The 19187-nt window shown below is 35.8% G+C and overlaps 1 long non-coding RNA gene across 1 annotated transcript in view; it reads right to left on the bottom strand.

Annotated features, from left to right (window-relative positions):
• Positions 1 to 19187, bottom strand: part of LOC134809926 (uncharacterized) — a 181776-nt gene that overhangs the window by 105692 nt on the left and 56897 nt on the right. The window lies entirely within an intron of this gene.

Here is a 19187-nt window from a genome sequence, read left to right as displayed (position 1 = left end):
TCTTTCCAACTAAGAAATTAGATTGAACACAACCCAACTGACTTTCAGTGAAAAATTCAAGAAAGAAAAATAAGCTCATCTTTTCTTAAATTGTTTGCCATAAAGTGTAAACAATGGTAAATAAAACCAAACTTAGCCTTCAGCAAATAAATCAATCCTTCTGAATCTTGTGGGTTTTGTTTTTGTTTTACATTATAAATGGTGTTGGGTAGTATATCAGAATATTAGGGCTACTATACAGTGTATCAAAGGCTAGGTGAGTTAAACAACAGAAATGTATTTCCTCACAGTTCTGGAGACTGGAAGTCTGAGGTCAGGGTGTCCACAAGGTTGGTTTCTTCTGAGGCCTCTCTCCACGGCTTCCAGGTAGCTGGCTTGTTCCTGTGCCTTCACATGGTCTTCCCTCTGTACCTGTCTGTGTCATAATATCTTCTTAGAAAGGCATCAGTTGTATTGATTTAACTTCCAACTGAATGACTTCATTTTAACTTAATTATTTCTTGAAAGACCCTGTCTCCAAATACAGGCACATTCTGAAGTGCTAGTGGTTAATGCTTCATTACGTGAATTTTTGGAGGAAATAATTCAGATCAGAACAGGCAGATTATCATAAAGTGTATAAAACACCTGGTCAAAAAAAGTGCAAATGCAATAATCATCATCATTGTCATTATTATCCAATCCTTGTGGAAAGCACTAATGTAAAAATAATTACTTAGGATGAATCTTTTTATCTTGGTTAAAGACAGAATAAGAGGCTATGGTCTGAATGTCTGTGTCCCCACATCCCCAGATTCATATATTGAAACCTAACCTCCAAGGTGATGGTTAAGAAAAGGCATTTGGGAGGTTGATTAGGTCATGAGGGCTCTGCCTTCATGGATGGGATTAGAGTCTTTTTAAAACATGCTTGAGGGAGCATGTTTGCCTCTTCCACCATGTGGGAACACAGCAAGAAGGCACGTCTTTGAAGAAGAGAGTCTTTACCAGACACCGAATCTATGGTTGCCTTGATCTTGGATGACCCCAGTTCCCAGAACTGTGAGCAATAAATCTCTGCTGTTTACGAACTGCCTAGTCTAAGATATTTCGTTATAGCAGCCTAATCAGACTAAGACAGCATGCACTATTCATATCAGATAAAAAATGACAGAAATGTATTAATAAAATGTGTTATATACCTATTGACTAGTAATTTGTATTCAAGCGGTATGTTTGGATTGCAAGAGTCATCAAATATAATGATGATCAAATATAATCATCAAATATAAATGCTTGTTGAGCTTAAATCCCACGTGTTCACATGTGCATAATGCTTTGCAAGTGCAAACACATCTTGAAGCATTTACTGTTAAAAAGAACTTCAAATAAAAACAATTGTACTTACAACTGTTTTGTATAGCACTTCAAGTGCTATATAATTATAATCCATACTTATCCCTATGAACATCTTTTATCTCTATTTCTAAATAGTATGCTTTCTTATGTCTCTACTTGTGATACATATTGGTAATAAAACTGATTTGGATTCTAAACTAGCATTAATTCTACTCTTCGTGATGTAAGACTCAATATATCTCTTATTTCTTCCAAAAAGTCATATAGCACATGTTTTCTATAAAATAAAAGTAAATAAATATATATATTTACTATATTCTATATCATATTTCATGTTTATCATAAAATACATGTTTTACTGATTATTATAGATTTATAAATTAATAAACATTATATATATATACCTTCAAAATTTATCCATGCATTCATTCACTGTTTGAATGACTATGTTTTGCAATCTGCTATTTTAGCATCGTTTAAAATCTTATTTTGATTATTTTTTATTTCATGTGTTTGTTTGTTCATAAGCTTATGTTAGTTACAGGATCCATAAGGAAAGGGATGATTTCTAATGCATGTTTATTTTCCTGGAATAGTGATACTCCTATCCTCATACAAGTCTCATTGTGAACTGAATGCTTGTGTTCCCCTAAAATGCATACATTGAAACTACAACACCCAATGTGATAGTATTTGGAGTTTGGGCCTTTGATTATGGTTGGATGGGGTTATGAAGGTGGGTCCATCATAATGAAATTAGTACTCATGTAAGAAGAGACACCAGAAAGCTTGTGTGCAGTATCTCTCTCTCTCTTTCCACACATAAACACAAACCACATACACACAAACCACCAGCATATATGTAAAGAGGAAGACATGGGAGCATACAGTGAGTTGTGTGCCAAAATAAGAGGCCTTAGAATAAAACCTGCCTTGCCAGCAGCTTTATTTTCTACTTTCTAGCCTCCAGAATTGTGAGAAATAAATTTCTATTGCTTAAGTCACCCCATCTGTAGTATTTTGCTATGGCAGCCTATGCTGAATAAAACATGTCTATTTTGATTATTTTTTGTTTTGTGTGTTTGTTTTGGTTTAGAGTCTCCATAACAGGAAGAATCATTTCTAATACTTCTTTATCATCCTAGAATAGTGGTGTTCTTATCTTTACATAATTGAATCAAATCTTGGAGTGCTGACTACCAGAAGTCAAATTAGCAGCACCAGAATTGTTTGAGATCTCATTTAGTGAAGAATGATTTGCATGATCAGTATGTCCTATGAGCAATTTTATCCAAGAGATAAACAGTTTTGAGCAAGGGATCAATTAGTATAATGGTTTTTAGATATTGAGCCTCATAGACTAGATTTGCCATATCCAATTGCACATTTATTCAAGTTGTCTCATCATTCATTTGGTAAACAAGTCATTACCAAACAAATGACTTGTTTGGTAATTTTTAAGAGAAATGTCATGGTTAGGGTGAAAGACTTCATTTCACTGATCTTGTCACTGACTCTGTGGAATGGCTTGAATACTAAATACCATGTGCCCCTGAGGGATTCAGCCTCCTGGCAAATGACCCCATTGAAAACCAAAGGCTTCTTTCTGTAGACTACATCCATACTGGGCTAAGCATATTTGTGACCCCCTCTGGAGTGGCTTTTTAAATAGCCTGCTTTTGAATATATTCTACTAGCCACTTGGATATTATCCAAATGTTGCTTTCCTTTCCGCTTGGGGGTCTGTTTTACATTTTTATCTTTTATTTTATTTTCTTCTATTTCTTTTATTGATACATAATATTTCACATATGTGTGGGGTATCTGTATTTTTCATGCATAGAATATATAAAGATCAAGTCAGGGTATTTAGCGTATCCATCAACTTGAGTATTTATCATTTCTATATGTTAATAACATTTCAAATCCTCTCATCTAGCTGCTTTGAAATATGCAATTTATTATTGCTACCTATAGTCACTGTAGTCTGCTATTGAACACTATTATTTATTTCCTCTATCTACCTATAGGTTTGTACCTATACATCAACATTTTTAATTTCTCCCTCCCACCCACACACCCTTTCAAATCTATGGCTATTTATCATGCTATCATTGTTTGTTTTCAATGATCATTATTTGAATTTTCCCTGAGTTTTAGTTAGTTTGTCTTGATTTCCCTTGTAGCATATTTAGACCCACTTAAATCTATTAAATACTTTTAATCTCCATTTCCCCACTCAGCTCCATGTTTTTGTATAGAGAAGATTCTCTTTAAAAAAAATAGCTTCCAGACCCTCTTGGGCTTGTGGTATAGAACATGGTGTCATTGTTTCTTGCCTAAAATAAACAAATAAACAACAATAAAACTTAGGTATGAAACCTGGATTTCATGGACATTACTTTCTTCTCTGTAACTAACCAATCCAGTGTCGCAATGGGACCAGGAAGAGAGGGTAATACTGAAGCCTGTGGCAAGCCATATGCCTCTAAATTTGATCTCAACATACTTTCCTCTTGTGAGGCTTAATGATGTGCGGACTTTAGGAAAGTAAATCCAGTGCTGTATACCTAGACTAGGAATCCATAATTTAATATAACACCTGGTGAACCCTGCCCGCTTGTACAGAAGTAGCAAATATTGTGCATGCACTTGTATAATAAAAAGTCAAGCTGAAACAGTGCACACTTGGGCACCCAGCTGCTAAACACCTGCAATTCTGTTACTTTGCTTAGGCCGGAAATTACATTTGAATGTACAAAGTCCAGAAACTTTGTAGTTCAAGGTAAAATTGGAGTATTTTTGCACCCAGATCAAGCACAAAGCCATTTTGCTTGGATCATGAACCAGGCCAATGGACTGACTGAGAGACATTGTTTGTTGAAAGTCTGGTGTGTGTAGATCTACTCCTGAACAGTAAGTTTTTTGAGGATTTTTTAAATGTCTATTTTGATCACCACAGCATCCTCAATACCTACCTGGTACATATAAACACTCAGTGTGCTTTTACTGATTAAATATAATTAAAAGCACATTTTGAGTACTGCAGTGGTTTCTAATGCTCATTGATATCTGTTTGTTCGCTACTTCTGGCAACAGAGAAAGATTTAACTAACCATGTCCTTTCTCAATTAGACAAGACTATGTTATGTTACTAGATATAGGCTGTGAAATTTGAGCAAAAGCAATGAGCATCATTTATGGACCTAAACATTGAAAATGTGGGTACTGTACTCTCAATATTCTCTTTTTCCCGGCTGTAGTCATACTAGAACTGTGTTTTGGGAGAGCACTGTCATAAAATGAGGAACTTTGTGTCTCTGAATCATCCAGATAGGAGACTTCCTCTTCCGAGTTGGTCTATCCACATATGATTTGATGCAAGCTTTTGTTTGTTTAGTCATTGAGATTTGGACTTTATTTTGTTAGCATCCTATCATGCAAAGATATAGAACACTGATTTTGTGCCTGCTAATTTTATCTGTAACAGAAAATGATAAATCTACATTATAAGACTTTTAATTCTTCATTTTTTTGTTTATTATTGGTATATATGCAACAGCTTTATGAAATCCAGGAGAAAGCCAGCTTTTATTTAATTTGTGAACTGATTCAATTCATTCCCTATAAAGTCTTAACTGTATACTCAAATTTTTCCTTTGCTTGTAAAATTACTATTGATTATGTGGTGAACAAATCTTTCTAAAAGGCTGTGAGACTTAATCTTGTGAAAACAGAATTTCAGTTGAAGAAGAAATTCATGATAAATATAACAAAGACCATAGATGAGAATAAATACATGTAAATAATAAGTAATAATTACTTGGTCCAGGAAAATGACTTAGCCCAATTAAATATACCTCACTGAAAGTGTTTTTTTACTTCCGTAATGGGAAGCACTTCTGGATTTTCAACTAGGAAATAATTCACACTTTACTAAGGCTTCGCATTGCTGTCCTTTTTGCACAGCATGCATTTTCATTGCCTTCTGAAGTATAGTAGTTAAGTCGTGCTGTCTCTAATGCATGTAATAATAGAAAAATGCTGATGTAAAATAAAAGGATAATTTTGGTGAGCGAGAGTTCAATTATATAAAATTGTTTTTAGATTTGACCTAGAGTGTTGGCTCTAAAAATAAAATAAAACATCTCCACTCCTCCTGTGAAAATAAGAGAGGTGAAATGGCTAGTAAAACTAGGCAAGAACACAGTACATATGATGGATGTGGTTTGTTTTGTTTTGTTTTTAGTGGCCAGGACCTTGGACGCATGAAACAGAAAGGAAATGAGAAATAAACATCTATAAATATGTTTCATAGAATTTAGACATGAAATAAAGGGATCTAACTATTTCCTTACCAAATAGTCAAAAGCAATTTACAAGTGATGGGAAGCTTTCAGCATACAGTTAAAACCTTACAGGAAATTTGTTAAATCAATTTCACAAAACAAATGAAATATAGTCAGCATTTTACATAGACTATTTTAATTCTTACAGTAATCTTGTGACTTAGATATTCTTTCTGCTTTGCAGTTGAGAAAATTGGCTAAGTTTTCTAAGCTTACTCAGGTAATAAAGATGGAACTTGAATTTAAAACTTTGTATATCTGATTGCAAGGCTCATAATATTTCCACTCTAACTCATTGCTTTCCTTAGCAGATATCTATGTTAATGCTTTAAGAGAGGAAAATGGTAGCCCAATTAAGTTACAGATAAAAGGGCAGAGATTAGCGATTATGGCTCTTACTCCAAGACTTTTTCTGCTAAGCCAAGGCTCTATTTGTGATGATAGACTGCGTATGAGGTTTAAGAAAGAAAATAAGATCTTTAGTAAGAGATATCTAGGTGCAGTGTGGCCTGTTATAAAGAATATACAGGCCAGGCATGGTGGCTGACACCTGTAATCCCAGCACTTTGGGAGGCCGAGGCGGGAGGATCACCTGAAGTCAGGAGTTTGAGGCCAGCCTGGCCAACATGGTGAAACCCCATCTCTACTAAAAATACAAAAATTAGCTGGGCGTGGTGGTGCACGCCTGTAATCCCAGCTACTTGGGGGGCTGAGGCAAGAGAATCGCTTGAACCCAGGAAGCAGAGATTGCAGTGAGGCGACATCACATCACTGCACTTCAGGTTGGGCGACAGAGTGAGATTCTATCCCCACCCAACCCCCCAAAAAAGTATATAGGTGTTACAGATCCATGAACCTCAGTTTAGTGTTCATTTCTATAAAATAGAAAATAACACCTGTCCTGCAGGATTTATACATGATAATGTATAAATACTATTGAAAATTTCTGCCCCAGGCTAAGTGATTAATATATGGTAGTTATTATTTTCTTTCTTTTTTTTGTTTACACATGATAGAAATTTATTTTGCACAGTTTTGAAGTCTGGGACGTCCAAAATCAAGACACAAGCAGGTCTGGTGTCTGGTGAGAGTTGCTTGTTCTGCTTCCAAGATGGTGCTGTGGTACTGTATTCTCAGGAGAGCACAGATGCTGTGTTCGCACATGGCAGAAGAAATGGAAGGGTAAGAGGAACTAAGCTAGTTCCCTCCAGTTCTTTTATAAGACGCTAATCCATTTATGGGGGCAAAGCCCTCGTGACATAATCACTTCCCCAAAGGCTCACCTCTTAATACCACCACAATGGGGATTAAGTTTCAGCACATGAATTTTGAAAGACTTTAGCAGACCCCAGCAACCATCTTAACCATTTTTAACTACACAATTCAGTAGTATTAAATACATTCAAAATGTTGTGCAACCATTAGTAGTTATTATTTTCATATCTTTTTGCACATTGCTACCTGGACTGAATGAATGCAACCAAGACTGCATTTCCATGCACATAGGAAGTGGCAGTAATCAGGTTAAAATTAATAGGGCTCACATGAGTTGGATGACAGCAAGGTAGAAGACAGTAGAAGGGACTTCATATTGCTACAAAAAAAAAGGTCAGGCTGTAATATTCAAAAACATAGCAATATCAGGTAAGATATTAAAGGCTGAAAATTTTACTAAACTTGGCTATGGCCACTGCATGGTTATGATACCTACCTCCCAACATAGAAAAGAATACAGAGGAGACCACCGCCATCCAGGATGAGATGACATAATTCTGATTCTTGCTTATTTTTAATTAGCTGTCCATAGAAATGGCTTAGGAGCCACGTGATGGATACAATTATCTCATTTGGTACACACATGTTACTTTTCACAGGTCACTTACTTTTTATATTTTATTGTAGTAGTGTGTGTTGCTATGGCAAATACGCCCACAGCATCATCCCAAATGTTCTGGTTGCAATTTTATAATGTATGAATTCCCTTCATAAGCCTTCTAAGTTTTCATGGGGTGGTCTGAGAAAAATCAAAATCCCGTTCTAGCTACTAAGCTAATGTCTCAGCTCCACATCCACCTTTCTAGACTAGTGCAGCTGGGGCTGAAATTCTGAAAACCACATCCTCTTTGCCCAATGCTCCATTAGGATCTACCAAAAGAGAATGCTAGAGATAGACTAAAGAACTGGAAAAAGGACTTGTTCCTTCTTGCATGTTAACTTGATTCCCTGTTCCTCTTAGCATTGCCCCAGTCACACTCTTTCTTCCTTTGGCAGTGGCAGTTTGTTTTAGAATCAGAAGGTTGTCTAGACTGAATTTTTCCCATCATTTGCAGGACCAGTTCATCCAACATCCCTTAGAGACGCCAGCATCAGCTGTCTGCTTACCCGTCCTACAGTGGAGGTTTGAATCCCGGCTTCCAGTCTCTTTCTCTGACTCAGAGACATCATGGCCAGCTGAACACCATGCCCTACTCTGAGGTCTGAGTTTCACTCCAGGAGGCCACTCCTCCAAAATTTCCAAATTTTAGTGATCTCAACTTCTCATTGTTTCCTCAACTGCATGGGGTGTTTCCTGTAACTGTTTCCTGCCATTTCTGCCTCCATGATGCCTTATGTACAGAAAAGATTTAATATAGCAGGCCTGAGTCCGCTATCCTCAGAAAGTCCTGTTGCAAGTTTGGGCCCTAGCTGGTGTCTGGAAACTAAGATTTTGGGAAGATTCTCACCTTTCCCTGATAAGAATAGCTGGCTGTGCCTAAACTGTGCAAACACAGTTTATACCAAGTGCATACCAAGTTTATATCAAGTGCATACCAGTTTATACCAAGTATATACCAGTTTATACTTGGTGCAAACTGTGGTTTATACCAAGCACCTGCTCTACTCTGAAGTCTGGAATTTTGGCAAATGATAGGCAGAGAGTGCCTACATGATCAGTCCTCAGTAAGACATTGGGCACTGTGTCTCTAATGAGAATCTCTGGTAGAAAACACTTCATGTGGATTGTCGTAATTCATTGCTGGGAAAATTTAACACATTCTTTGTGACTCCACTGGGAGAAGATGCTTGGAAGCTTAAGACTGGTTTCCTTCTGATTTCATACATGCACCTTTTCTCCTTTTGCTGATTTTGCTTCATATCCTTTTTCTGCAGTAAATTATAGCCTGAGTATGACTATATGCCGTATACTGTGAGGCGTTTCAGTGAACCTAGATGTAGTCATGGGGATGCCTGACATACCTTAGTACTTCCTTTTTTTTTCAGTTATTCCATACTTAAGTTATAATTCTATACATTAGATTTTCTCTGTTAAAAATAACTGGTATAGAGTAAGCCCTAACACTCTTCTATATGTACCAGTTTTTCATAATAAACCAGGTACCCATGTCAGAAGAATTACCTGAACATAAATATTATATACCTATATCTATCTATCTAACTACCTAAGTACCTATCTCTCTCTCTATATATATATATCTATATATATATCTATATATATATCTATAGATAGATATCTATATATATCTCACATATATCTATAGATATATGTGAGATATATAGATATATATAGAGATATATATCTCATATATATATCTCACATATATATATGAGATATATATATATATCTCATAGGCTGTAGAGGAAGGAGTTGAGAACTTGTCTTATCCCACATCTCAGGTGAAGATAATATTTATAAAAAAGTTTGGGGAACATTTCTCAATGATGAGAAGTTTATTCTTTTTGAGCACCTGAGAAGATATTTATAGTAAATTAAATGCCCTTGCCTTGAAGGAGTGAATTCATTTATTTTGCATAAGCAAGTCACTCCTCAGCGGTCATCACATCTTTAAAGACGTAATACCTATAATTTTTGACAAACTACTTTATAGCTATATCATTAGTTATTCATATAAACTGTAAGCAACATCTACTTTGAATTTATTCCAAAGTCTTTGATAAGGTCAACAAAAGTTAAATAGTGTAAGTGCACACAGTACAGTAAGGGATTTTACTCCCTGCTTTAACATAGCATTTCATTTTTGGTAGCACAAGCATTTTTGAAAATTTTCCAGAAGACCCATAAGAAAATGACATGTACAATGAGGTTATAGATATGAAAATGCATCTAAATACTTTCTGTGAGGTTGATACTTTTTATCAATAAATTTGTGGAACAAGAATAAAAACCATAAAATTAAAAACATATTACATGCAAATGTGACATTCAGTTTTAATTATGAAAGCAAAGCATAATCTCCTTTTCTTTTCTGAATATATAAACATGTCTGTTGTTTCCACCTTTTTTTCTTCATATATTATTATCTTGGGCTGGCAGCATGATGGGATAATTTACTGACTGAAAAAGAAAAAAGTGGTGGTGGGCACCTGTAATCCCAGCTGCTCGGAGGCTGAGGCAAGATCACGCCACTGCATTCCATCCTGGGCAACAGAGTGACTCCTTCTCAAAAAACAAAAACAAAAACAAAAAGGCTTGCTATGAGTCATAAAATCATGCTGTAAGTTTCCAAAGGTGATGGGACAGCTAGTGACCTCCTTATTTCATCCTGACTTCTAAAGCAACACTTTGGGCAAATAGAACCACACAAAGGAGCTCTTTGACTGATTGAAGCTATCTGCTTCAGATCAAGTTAGTTTTCAGAATAGAGATAAACATATCTGAGGACTTGTTTGGATTCAGATTGTTTTTTTAACTAGTCTCCACACAACTCTTCCAGCTCTCCTTATACATTAAACACCACCATGAGATACTCAGAACAAGACACATTGGTACTGAATTCTCTGTACCTTTGGATTTAATGGGAGGAGAGTGCTAGGATATCAGCAGTCACAATACCCCTCATCACTTCATGATATTGCCATGTCTACTACTCCTACTTTACAGAACTGCTGGTTTTGACTTGACACTACCCTTGTCTGAAATGAACAAGAACCTTGTACTCGTATTTCAGATTAGAAAACATTTGACTAATTTAAAGGAAGTATTCCAGTTTTTATTAACACTTAACCAAATATTAATGAAAAACAAATATATAAACATATAGAAATGAATTCAGTTATAGAGTATAGGTTCTTTTTGGTTTCATTCAAGATAATTTGAGTAACTTGTTTGCCTCTGGACCGGGCACTAGAGATACAATTTTCCCCACAAAGACCTCCTTTGAGTTGCATCATTGTTTTTCAATGAGACATTGATTGCATTTTGGATGGGATAATTGTTTGTTTTCTCCATATTGCAAAGTATTTAGGAACCCTGGCTTTTTTCTACTAAAACCCTATGGCGCAGCACTTCATAATTTTGACTACCAAATATAGCACACATATCCTTGATGTAAGATGTGCTCCACTTGAAAATCACTACATTTGATTTTATTATAAGATAATTTGTCTAATTTCAACAATTAATTTAAGATCCGATAGGAATTGTTCCAAAATATACCTTCATCTTAGTCCTGCATGAGAGGTTTCCCTTCTTTGTTAACACCTAATTCCTTCACCTATTTTCTGGGCTAGCATCTCAACTTCATCCCACCTATGGAAATAAGGTTTCCAGAGTGGATGATCTTTTTCTTGGAGACTAAAGGCTTTATGTCAGCTTCCTGACATGAAGACTTTTTAATTCTTCATCTTGCAAAGCTGTCTCCTACTACTTAACTACCCACTAAGTTCCATTTCCTGTCTGAGGCAAACCTTCAATTCTCTACCAATTTTCCAAGCACAGATGAATAGTAGGCCCTGAGTCATCAAGGAATTTCCAGTTTGGTTACCAGATTTAACCACTTCCAAGATTCACTCTTTACTCCTTATGAATCATTTGGATTTTTACTCTCTCCTCTCTAATCCTTCAGATGCACATCTTCAAAATCCTATCACCTCAGTTTTATAAGGAAAATCTGCTTCATGCATTTCAGTGACTGTAGAGGACCACTTCTACCTAAAATGAGAAGTGTTTTCTTTCACTCTGGTAAGAAGTTTTTCTCATAATGCAGTGATGTGTCCAAAAGCTTCAGTACAAACTCTGTTTACTAGCTGTGAAATGAAGAGCATGCCCTTTAGATTCTCTGACTAAATGTCTCTATTTTAAATGAAGGGTAGGGCCAGGTAGTCTCTAAAACTCCCAGGAGTGTTATGAGTCTAGAAGATTAAATGCTAGAAGAAGTTGAGTGATTTTTTTCTGTGAAGTAGAAAACCAGTGATATTGGTATTTTAAACTGTAGAGTGTACTATAAATTTTGATTACATGTAGTTTTTGAGTAGTCATTGGGTTATGATTAATACTTTGAAGTATATGGAAAAACTAATATAAGAAACATGTGAAAGTGGCTTCTGCACTATACTTCTAGGAGAGTCTCTAGAGTTTGATGTTTTTCCCAAATTTATACTTTACACAATCGAATTTTGCTATTGTCTAAGTGCCAGGGTCCATGCAAGGCAGACAAGAAAATATTTGAGTTGTTCAGGCTAAGGATCTTTTTTCCTGAATATAAATCAAGGCTGAACATGACAATATGTTCCCAAATCAAATCAATTTCTTAATAGCGAAGAAAAAAAGGGAGAAGTAAACAAACAATGGAACTTAGTTTTATATTCCATATTTTAAATCACTATCTTTAATCCAGTTGTGTTAAAATGATAAAGTACATGAATTCATATTAAATATCATATTAAAATGATAAAATACATGAATTCAGCCACATGTCCGAAGAATCTCAGTGAAGTGTCAGTTTGATAATGAACTAAAATATTTATGGCTATAAATAAGCACTTGGAAATAGATTCATGACCATAGATTAAGTGACATACAAATATTTTAAATCTATTATAACACTAAATTATTCCTTGCCATTCCTCCATGAAATCCATATTTTTTGTCCTGTAAATAGCTATATTAATTCTGAAATACTTTCAGAATTTCTTTCACTGTAAAATTCAGGGAAATAGTGGAACCCCATTAGAATGATATTTGCCAATTTAAAAACTCAGGTCTCTTCTGACTATGTGGGAACTATGGGAGGTCAGTGTTTTATATGCTGACAGTGTTTTCAGTACTGATTCACCGCATTGTAGGAAGATGATGATACATCATCAGTCCTTGGCTCAAACCCTCCAGTGGCCCCTCATCTCACCACAGTAAAACCAAAGCACTTACAGTAGCCTACAGGCACCAACAAGAACTTTCTCAGCTATCAGTTTCCTGACCTCTCTCCCACTCATTTCATTCCAGCCACACTGGTTTCCTCGTACTATAATTCCTCATACTTCACGTATTACTTTGCTTAGCTAACTCTCTCATATCCTTCAAACATTTGCTTAAATATTACCCTTTCAATGAGGACACTTTATCCCAGTTCCCTTAAATCAATAGTCAAAATTTAGTTTACCTTGCAAAATTTTTTGCTGGTTTGCAAGATATGTAATGCCTTATAAAAATTCCATAAATTTACTTACATATTCAATTTATTGAGTGATATCTGTCTATATCCTGATAAAATGTAAACAGCACAAAAGCAGGGTCATTTATCTGTTTTGCTCATTGATGTGTTACAACTGCCTAACACAATGATTAGCTCAAATTGAGCACTCAACAATTTTTTTTAATGTAAAAGAACAGCATGATTAGGTAATGATGATGATGATGATAGATTATTCTGGGGTTTGTTTTTTCTTTTTTGCACTGGGCTAAGTAATTTACTTTCATAATTGACCTAAACTTGGCATATAGATATTACAACCCTCATTCTAACAATGAGAAAACTGTGGCTTCAGAAGTCAAGGAATTTGTCTCAAGTTATACAGCTAGTGAGCTAGTAGAATGGGGACTTAAATCTAGATCTGTCAAACTTCAAGGTCTATTCCCCTACTGTGCTATAATTCCTACATATTATAATTTGGGTAAGTTACTTTCATACTTGCTTTGAATTCTAATCTATAGAGAAAATGAATTTATTTAACATGGTCAGTATATGGCATATACAGTATATGGTTTAGCATATGTCCTTTAGTTAATCCATTTCATTTTTAGATGCTCTGTTACTCTGGTTCTTGAGTTCATGAATCATTTATCCCACTTCTATTCACTATCCAAAACACTGAAAATTAATTCTTCTGAGTATCTTGTGAAAGTCTATTGGCACAAATGAACTATTTGGACATGAAACATAGAGATTAGAAACCTTTTATTAACTCAAATTGCCTGATAACACAAAGCAACAAGCAAGGAAAGTTATGGTGTATGAGGAAGCAAATTGTCAAGGGAAGGAGCACAAAAGGCTAAAGGTTCCACATGGCCCACTTAAAAAGAAAACAAGCAAGAAATATAACAATTTTTATTTTTATTTTTATTTTTACTTTCTTTTTTGAGACCGAGTCTGGCTCTGTAGCCCAGGCTGGAGTGCGGTGGTGTGATCTCAGCTCACTGCAACCTCCGCCTTCTGGGTCCCGGTTCAGGCGATTCTCCTGCTTCAGTCTCCCAAGTAGTTGGGATTATAGGCACGCACCACCATGGCCAGCTAATTTTTGTATTCTTAGTAGAGAGAGGGTTTCACCATATTGGCCAGGCTGGTCTTGAACTCCTGACCTTGTGATCCACCCGCCTCGGCCTCCCAAAGTGCTGGGATTACAGGTGTGAGCCACTGCACCCGGCCAACAATTTATATTTTTTATAGTTATTTTATATTACTACCCCTTCTCAACACGGTATACATGTTATGAAGAGTGGAAATGGAAAATAGGAAGAGGAAAAAATGTGTAAAAATATAAATAATTCAATGGGAAATATTGTCATTGTAAAGTGCAGTATACATGGCAGTTAAATGTATGCTCCCTAAATTTGCAACATTTTGTCTATGTATTTATTTTTTAAGAGATTGCATTTTGCTATGTTGCACAGGCTGGTATTGAACTCTTGGCTTCAAGCAATCCACCCTCCTCGGCCTCCCAAAGTGTTGGGATTACAGGCATGAGCCACTATACCTGGCCAAAGTCTGCAACATTTTTAAATTGGTGAAAACATTGTATCTACCTCAAAAAGAATTAAATGAGTTCATACATTTAAAAATGATTAGAAACAATGCCTAATTGGCATAAATGTTTTTTATAATTATTTTTGTGATTCCAATGAACAGAAACAGATCTCTCTTTAATTTCCTATTATGGAACTCAATTGTCCATGACTGATTTGATGGCATTTCTACTTAGTAGAGGGCAGATTCAAATCCCAGTCAATTTCAGGTTTTCATACCCTTCCTTTTTCTTTTGTTCCCCTCTGCAGTATCTGGGCATAGATGAAAACATACATGCCATTATTAAGAAAAAGATACTTGCTTATCTGAATACTATCCTGCACGTCTTAGTTGGCCTTGTACCTAACTCCTCATGGCCTTTGGGCATGCATTACATCTATACAAATACCTATGGTTCCGGCAATGGCCACAAGTCACAGCCTCCCCACACTCTGCATCTCTTTCCTCCAGACCTCAGGCTCATTCTAGTCACCAGCTCTCTCAGCACTTCTGTGTTCATCACTGGAGCTCCAGAAATGACTGAATTTCCCACATACCATGAACAGTAAATGGGAATGGGGAGCATTAATCCAGGCTTGTTCTTTTCCCACTCACACAATGTCACTGTTTCTATCTAATAGCATCACTCCACGTGGTCATGGAGCACTCCTCCTCTCAAAGCTCCAAATGAAAGGTAGTGTACAAGCCTCCTCTCCTTTTCTATTCCCCCACCCAATATATGGTTTCTATCACCTAACTCTGCCACTGTTGGCCAAAGCCCAGGAAATGGCAATGCTGAATTTTATCTCAGGGAACAAGGCAGCACCTTAAATCTAGTTTCATGCCATTCAAATCTCCTAGGAAGTGTTTTGTGGAAAGACCTTCCACTACATTGCATCTTGCATCTTCTACATCCTGTGGCTAATCATTAAAATCAGTAATAGAAAAATCCTTAGTGCACTGAATAAGGTTTAGATTTTGAAACTTCATAAGAAGAATTTGGATGTGTAATTCTCTTTTCTGTTTTTTTTAAAGTTATGGTTGATGATTTAATATTATAAAATCATGGGTCACAGGAATGACCAGGAATCAAAAATTCATAGGATATTAATTTAAAAACTAACTTTGCAAGAGCACAGAAGGGGAAAGAAATTCCCATTTACTAACTACCTATTATTATTTCCCAAACTGCATGTTAAGTTTTAATGAAATATTCAACATTTATCAAAAGATCATAAAGTGAATAAAAATCTTATTTTATTTCTTACTATGGATGTCAACTGTATTTAAATAACTCTTCTGGGCATGATGGCATTCTGATTCTGGTTCCAGTGCCTTCCTTACCCACCCATATGGCATCTTGAGATGCATTAAAAGTTACATGCCATGGTCACTTTATTCCCAGCAACAGGCCTCCATTGGCTATTTGCCCCCATGTGACTTTTGCTTTGAATTACACTATAAGTCAAACTATCAGGAGAAGAAATTTATTTACTCCCTGTTTTCCAATTATTTAATACCATCCCTTTTAAGGCTTTGCTTTTGCCTGTTTTTCTATTTATTGAACTTCATACAATACAGATTATACAATGTAATCTTTCTTTTGTTGCGGGAAGTTAGGGACCCCAAATGGAGGCACCAGCTGGAGCCGCAGCAGAGGAACATAAATTGAGAAGATTTCATGGACATTTATCAGTTCCCAAATAATACTTTTATAATTTCTTATGCCTGTCTTTACTTTAATCTCTTAATCCTGTTATCTTTGTAAACTGAGGATGTACGTCACCTCAGGACCACTGTGATAATTGTGTTAACTGTACAAATTGATTGTAAAACATGTGTGTTTTGTTTGAACAATAGGAAATCAGTGCACCTTGAAAAAGAACAGAATAACAGCGATTTTTAGGGAACAAGGGAAGACAGCCATAAGGTATGACTGCCTGTGGGGTTGGGCAAAAAGAGCCATATTTATCTTCTTGCAGAGAGCCTATAAACAGACATGCAAGTAGGGAAGATATCGCTAAATTCTTTTCCTAGCAAGGAATATTAATATTAATACCCTGGGGAAGGAATGCATTCCTGGGGGCAGGTCTATAAATGACCGCTCTGGGAATGTCTGCCTTGTGCAGTTGAGATAAGGACTGAGATACGCCCTGGTCTCCTGCAGTACCCTCAGGCTTACTAGGGTGGGGAAAACTCCACCCTGGTAAATTTGTGGTCAGACTGGGTTCTCTGCTCTCGAACCCTGTTTTCTGTTGTTTAAGATGTTTATCAAGACAATACATGCACCGCTAAACATAGACCCTTATCAGTAGTTCTGCTTTTGCCCTTTGAAACATGTGATCTTTGTACCTACTCTCTGTTCTTACACCCTCTCCCCTTTTGAAACCCTTAATAAAAACCTGCTGGTTTGAGGCTCAGGTGGGCATCACGGTCCTACCGATACGTGATTTCACCCCCAGCAGTAAAATTCCTCTCTTTGTACTGTCTCTCTTTATTTCTCAGCCAACCAACACTTATGGAAAATAGAAAAAACCTATATTGAAATATTGGTCGTGTTTCCCCCCAATATTCTTTACCTGTAATATTCAAATAATGCAAGCTAGAAAAAAATTGCCTTCATATAGGGACATCTCTAGTCCTAAAATGTATATATTTCTTTAAAAAATACTATAAGGAGTTTGTCAAAAGTATTATAATTTCTCTGCCATTAGTTTCCTTTTTTTTACTTGCTAGAATCTGGAAGTATGCTATGGAACCCCAATCTTGCAACCAGGAATGTGATAAAATGTTTTTAAAAATGCATAAGACATATATCTAGTTCCAAGTATTTTTACTGCAGAAACATGCAATTAGAACTCCTTATCTCACTACATCAGATGATTTCCTCACTTAAAACTGTTTAGATGTTTTGGAAATTTCATTGTATCGTATAGCCGTCTTGGGGCTATCCAATCCATGTATTTGTTTTTAAGGCTCTAAATATTATTGTGGAGATAATTGTTTAACTTTATTTAGCAAATTTGCAAACATATTGAACCACAGGAATCATGATTCTCTTTCTTTCTCCCTAAATTAACTAGTGCATTGTGAAGCACCCTTGGGATCCGATACTAGTGCATTACTATGTTTTGCATGCAATACTTTTTGAAGATATTATAATAGTGACAAGAGCTTATAGATAAACTAGGACTAAATTATAAAGTAGGACTAAATTACTACCTGTACACAGATGGATGTGATGAGTAGAATAAAATCTTTAGCAGGGATTGCCCAGAAGTAATTGGGAAGAGAAAACATGCTTAGAGCAGAAGAACTTGCTCCACTGTAGAACTTGTACTGTCAGGAGAAAGTCTAGGAACACTTTTGTCCAAGTGTTAAAAAGAAATATAAAACAGACAAGAAGAGAATGTATGAAGTTTCCAAAAAAAAAAGTTTATCTACTTTACTCGCATTTTTTAGAACTATTCTTGGTGATAGTTCTCCATAATCTTAAAATTTCATTCCATATATTAAAATCATCAATACCTGCCAGATACCCAATGCTAAAAATACCCCTACTTAATATGATTATCTGGTGCAGGAGCCCTTCAACAATTGAGGTAATATCTTCTAGAAAAACATATGAAAATTCAAAGAGATGTATTATATAGTGAACTCTAATCATTAATTGGAAGTAAATAGTTATGGTCATTGTTTAAAGAAAGTAACAGGTAATTTGAGAATCAGTTCAAGATATACCTGAACTTACAAAAATGAGTGTAAACTTTACTTAGAGAGACTGATGGCCCTTTCTGAAATGAGTAAGTGTGGTAAATATGTGGCCCTGGGTTTTCTGCAGTTTGTAAGATAGTGTTAACGTGCAACCTTCCCCTCAGCCCATTCCTAAGCCTCCCTCTGACTCTCCACTCCAACTTGGTACAAGTCTTCTTCCATTTCTCCTACCCTAGACTTTGGTGTCACAGATGGAGTAAAGTTAAAGTGTAAAGTGTGGCTCAGAATTGGGATAAGCATTTGTCTTTTGTAAATTTCTTGGTGATAAAAAATGGTAAAAATTTAGAATCTGAATTTCAGAGTACATAAAAATTGCTATATTAGAAACTTACCAAAATGGTTTTCTTACAACTATGTTAACATGTCTTATAGTTCTTCCTGGCTAAATGCTTTCTATCCTATGACAGCACGGAAGTTACTTCTCAAAAGTCTTCTTGGCCTTCTAAGTCAGAGGTAATGGTTTCTTCTTTGAGTTCTTTTAGCAGAATGCATTGTACATGTAACGTAAGACATAATGCTGGTTTCCTTCTCTTTTACAAGGAGATCAAGCTCCTTGAGACACAGAGCAGATCTTCTTTGTCTACATATTCCTCACACCTAGCACAAAGCCTGTCATTTAATTGGAACTCAAAAATGTATCATATAATGATTAAATAATAGATCTATAATAGTAATAAGTCTTAACTCACCAAGATTAAACTACTGAATT

The sequence above is a fragment of the Pan troglodytes genome, chromosome 3 (assembly GCF_028858775.2).
Source record: "Pan troglodytes isolate AG18354 chromosome 3, NHGRI_mPanTro3-v2.0_pri, whole genome shotgun sequence".
NCBI lineage: Eukaryota > Metazoa > Chordata > Mammalia > Primates > Hominidae > Pan > Pan troglodytes.
Note: the sequence above shows the minus strand (reverse complement) of the source record. Positions and strands in the feature narration are given on the sequence as shown.